Below are 6,000 nucleotides of genomic sequence, written 5' to 3' on the forward strand. Positions count from 1 at the left end.
GTTTTCTCCCCCAAAAAGCAAATTCTTCTTTGACGATAACACTGGTCAGTTATGATAACTGCAATATTGACTGATCTATGGTCCACATCAGTTTCACAAGTATATTTGCTTCACAATATATTTTGATTTTTTTTTCTAGTGCTGGGATTGTCATCAAAATGCTTCTGTGCATGCGCGGCCCCGTTGCAAACCGATAGTAAAGGTAAGTAGAACCCACCCCTGTTTTGAATCTGTGATCCAGTCATATATCCCAGGAATTCCTTTCTCTCACTTCAAGATATACAACCTTAAATAGTTTATCTTAGCAATTTCTTTTCAATATGATACTGTTCAGCAATCTCTGTGCCCATCACTTTCTTATTCAGTGAATATTGTAACTAAGTAACTAATTCAGGAATTGACTTAGCAGCAGACTCTCAGATATGGTTTGTCTTGATGCTACAGTACAGAAACCTTCTATAACGGGTCTCCAACCTTGGCAACTTTAAGACTTGTGGACTTCAACTGCAAGAGCAAAGCTGGCTGAGAAATTCTGGGAGTTGAAATCCACAAGTCTTAAAGTTGCCAAGGTTGGAGACCCCTGTTATAGAAGGTCAGAAGCTTTATGATATATGTTTTCACTTTTTAAAACTTTGGCTTTCTCTTTCCATCTTTCTGAATGAATAGATACATGGCCATTCTCTTGATAGCTTTGGGTGGGACCTGACCTGTCTTGACATAGTGTTTCTCTCTACCCTAGGAACTGCTGGTTCCTGCTTTGCCAGTTTCATCCCTTACAAGTTGTGTCTTCTTTTGTAGGTATACTGTATACAATATTTCTGGATTAATATTTCTTTCTTTAAAATATTTTAACTATCATTCTCCTCATGTAACTTTTTTTTTTTTTGCTTATTTTGGTTTGACAATATTTTTATTTTTTATATCCTATCTTCCTATCCTCCTAAATATTTCCGAAATAACAAACCTGACCAATGTATATAATGGATATATTCCATAAGGAATAAATTTATCTTTATTTTATGTATAAAATGCAAAAGAATTGGCAACATCAAGATTTTTTTTTTCTCATTCAAAAATACTAATGGCTGCTTTTTAAAAAATAGGAAGAAAATAGTTCACCATGATCTAGGCATATGATGCAGATTAATTTAGCTGACTGATATTTAACCTTTTATATAATTTACAAATATAAAGTTAGCTAAATTAAGTATGGCAGATTTCATTAATTGTGTCTGTCTACCCAAGAGACATGATGGAAAAAACTGTAGCATAATACAAACAATTCAATATTATTACTATTACTTCTTATACTTCTAATCTAATAACAAATATGGATATTATTGTTCACAACCTATGTTAGATCAAACCTGTCAGGTATCCTGAACAGCAGAAGGTGGAGCACCTGGTGCTAAACATGGGTATTGTGTAATGATTAGGTAAAACAGTTTTCAGGGATAAGTCCTGAATGTTACCTGGGAAATTCATGTTATTTGATAGTTGGCAAGCTTCCATTAGCACATGTAGTACTGAATGGCCTATCAAATGAACCATTTCCCCAAAATAATACAATGTGGGATTTACTGTAATGACTGAATGGTATATTCTAATTAGTCATCTGGGTTACTGGATTTTATATAATGAATGAATAATATTAAGGTCACTTTTGTCTTGCTTGCTTCTTATGGGCTCCAAAGGTGAAATTATAATTTTTCAATGATGACACATAACTCTTTTTTTAAATGGTGTAATATGGAGAGAGCGGGGGGGGGGGGGAGAGAATATTTGTTACTGAGAAACTTTTTCCATGAAATTTAGAATTATTTCCTACTATTTTATTTAAAAATATATAAATTCTCTCTCTCTCTCTCTCTCTCTCTCTCTCTCTCTCTCTCTCTCTCTCTCTCTCTCTCTCTCTCTCTCTCTCTCTCTCTCTCTCTCTCCCCCCCCCCCCCCATAACACACACAAGCATACACACAAAACATGTATTTAGTCAGGAATAATTCTTCAGTACTTAACCAAATAAATGGAATTATAAAAGAATAAAATACTATTTTTATATTTGGTATAAAAATAGCAGGTTCTGAGACCTAATATTATTCAGATGTTACAAATTCTTACAAAGTTTATAACTTGCAGCCATCTACAGATAATTCTTGTCTTATGACCATTAGTGACCATTCAAAGTTATGAAGAATTTTCAATGTTTAGAATGTTCAGTGGTGTTTCCAATGACTTTAACAACTGTCACACATACTGTACATGCATTGAGAAAACTTCTTGCAAAGATAAATATTCTAGAGCTATTCATGAGTGATAATGAATCACAATTTGTAATTTAACAGTTTTAAAAGATCCTGGAAAAAAGAAAGGAATCAGACATTTAACACCAGCATCATATCAATCGTTGATTGATTGATTGATATCATGCAGCTACAAACAGATAGGTTGAAAATTCTGTTCAAGAATTTGAGAATAATTTGCAAGTGATATATGGGGGAAAAGCCACATTGAATCAAAATCTTGCAAATGTTCTATTAAATAGCAGCGCATGCAACAAGAAATCGTACATATGTAATATTCAGTTTCAAACTTCTCAAAGTCAGTATCAATAGAAATGTTGAAGACAAAGTACTGAGACAAGTTGAACAGATTTCTCATGCTGAAGTTGAACAATGAACAAACTCTAATAGCAAGAAAGTGTAAAAGATAATGAAAGAGAGCAATAGGAAAAATGAAACTAGGCGTCTTTTTTATACTACAGAAATTGTTCCTGATGGACATTTGGAGATATCGTATTGACAGCCAACAAGAATATCATACAGAGAATCCTTTAAAAGCTTGGAGACTCAACTGTAATTCATGAGCTATCACCATAAGCATTTATACCCAAAGTTGACACAGAATGATGATTATTTCATGATTGCCATACCATTAAATGATCTCAGCATTCCTGACTGTGATGATAGATATTATTTCAGTCGGAAGAAAAGCTATCTCTCAGTGTCCAGAGCTGTAAATACAATAGTATTTTGATTTCTTGGTAGGGAAAAGTATAAACTATTGAGTTATTATTGGTTGATAAAGGATATCTTAGTATTGTTGCTTTATTACTTTGGGCTGCCTAGATATAAGTTGTAGTTCTTGATATTCACTAGAGCTATTTCTTCTAAAAGTTTCCTGTATATTCCTGCCTTTTGCTATATGTACTTGTGTGGATTTTTGGTTTTTGTAGAAAAAAAACATAACAATAAGTTTGATTAAGCTTTGTAAATTGGTTTCGTTTTACTTATCAAGACATTCCAGCTATCTAAAATTGAAAGCTTGCTAACAGTATTCATGACAAGTGCAAAAATAATTGGAATTCTGACTGGATTTTTGATTTTCCCTAGTTAAACATTCATATCTTCATTCACTCACTTAATAAAAGATAGAATAATCTATTCTGCTTCATTCCAAGAAAATGTTAGGTAATTTTATATACTGAACAGGGTTATGTGCCATGGAGTAGTCTCTGCAGAAATTGCTGTAGAAAATGTTATCATTAGTTCTGTCAGGCAAATATTATTAGAAGATATAGAACAGTGAGAGGAAGTCAAGATGATGAAGTCACTATTTATTAGTCAGAATCACACAGAAAACTATGCAAAAATATAAATATTGTTGATGAAGAATAAACACACCGCAGTGCCATGAAGAAAACAATTTTATTTTAATTTTCTATTTGTTTATCTAAAGATGAAGGATTTGCAATATATAATTGGCTTAATTAGCTTCTTTCCACATTAATCAAGACTTGATTAATCTCAAATGTACTAGAGCAAACTGAACCAGTTTCATACTAACATAACTTTTTTGCATATCTGCTTTTTTAAAAACATAAAGAAAGTAACATGTCAATCCTTAAAGCTACTTGGCTAAAAGATAGAAAGGAGTACAGTATGAGACTAAGACCTTATGTGGAAGGGACCTATTAGAAAATAAATGTATTTATTATGTATGTATTATGAGGTCAATCATTTTTCTTTCAAGGCAGCAAAAAATATGTTAACATAAAATTACAAGAATTATATTTTATTTTATTTTTTTATATATAAACTTTATTGAGGTTTTTTACAAAAACAAAAAAAAAAATAGAAAAAAGAAAAAAGGAAAAACAAACATTCAAACAGAAACATAAAACATAAAACACATAAGTATGATAACATTTTCAATTAGTATCGGATGTGCAGTGTTTTAACTATTTACATAAATAGTATTTGGTGACATTTCAACTCACTTTTAACCAATATTTAACACACCTTTAGATCTTTCTTTCATTTTGTCATGCAACCACTTGTACCACCTTTCCCATACCATATAGTAAACTGACTTCTCATCATTTAATTCATAAGTTAATTTAGTCATCTCTGCGCACTCGAGTATTTTCTTAATTGTAAGCTCTTCTGGTGGTTGAGTTTTCTCTTTCCAGTACTGTGCGTATGCCAATCTAGCGGCTGTAATTATGTGGATCATTAAATGTATCATTTCCTTTCTATATGGTTTCTTTATTATTCCCAGGAGGAAAATCTCTGATGTTAGTTCAATATCTTCGTCAATTATTTCTTGTAACCACCTCCTAATTTTATTCCAGTACCCTTTCGCTTCTGGGCATGTCCACCACATGTGAAAGAAGGTGCCTTGACCATGGCCACATTTCCAACAGTTGGGATGTATATTGGAATATATCTTTGCTAGTCTGGCCGGGGCTAGGTACCATCTATGCAACATTTTGTAGTGGTTTTCCTTATATGCCACCGCTCTAGTAAGTTTAAGATTTCTGTTCCATGCCTCCTCCCATTCTCCAAAATTTATATCACGCCCTATATTTTTCTCCCATGCAATTATTTGGTTCTTTGTGACATCTTCGAACTTACCCTCGCCTAATAAATAATTGTATAGTTTTGCCAGAATCTTTTTGTTTGTTCCCATCAGGACTTTATCCAATCCATTTGGTCCAAGTTCTAAACCGTATTGTTCTTTATCTCTCTGATATCTGGATTTTATTTGTGAGTAGGTCCACCAATCTAGGATTATTCCTTGCTCTCGTAAGGTGTCATTTGGTTTAAGCCTCCCTCCTTCGTCCAAAATATCTTTGTATCTGCCCATTTTCTCCCTCTCCCACCTATTTGGGTGGGTCAGGGCCTCCATCGTTGAGAGCCAATTTGGAATTTTTTTGTAATATTTCTGCCTAATCTGAGTCCATGTTTGAACCAAGGAGTCTCTAATTTTATGTCTGTGGAAATGTGTCTTCCTTTTCTTCTCCGTGTCCCAAATGTGGGCGTGCCAGCCTTTTTGCAAGTCATGGCCTTCTAAAGTGAGAATCCTCTCATTTTCCAGGGTGATCCAGTCTCTTAACCAAACTAGCTTAGCTGCCCTGTAGTATGTTTCCCAATCCGGGAGTCCAAATCCGCCTATATCTCTTTTGCCCCTTAAAATTTTAATGGAAAATCTTGGTTTTTTTCCCTCCCATATAAATTTTCTAATGATTTGGTCTAATTCTAAAAAAAATTTTTTGTTTAGATTTATCGGTATATTTTGGAATAAGAATAATATTCTGGGGAGGATGTTCATCTTAATTGTGGCTATCTTGCCCAAAAGTGATAGTTTTATTTTTTTCCAGCTATCTAGGTCTTGTTTCATTTTTCTAATTAGGGGAATATAATTATCGTCTTTCAAGGTCGAACATCTAGATGTAATCCAAATTCCTAGGTATTTAATTTTTTTAGCAACCTGTAATCCTAATACTTCTTCTATCTCGTTCTTCTGACTCTCAGTTGTGTTCTTGATCAATACTTTGGTTTTAGTTTTGTTCAGTATAAAGCCTGCCACCTCTCCATATTTACTTAATTCCTCTAATACTTTAGGTCCTGATTCTATGGAGTCTTCAAGGATTAAAGCTACGTCGTCCGCAAATGCTTGCGTCTTGTAGGTCTCCTTCCTGATCTTCAAACCTTTTATTT

This window comes from Pituophis catenifer, unplaced genomic scaffold (genome assembly GCF_029215685.1).
Source record: "Pituophis catenifer annectens isolate HBS135680 unplaced genomic scaffold, rPitCat1.0.hap2 SCAF_3, whole genome shotgun sequence".
Lineage (NCBI taxonomy): Eukaryota > Metazoa > Chordata > Lepidosauria > Squamata > Colubridae > Pituophis > Pituophis catenifer.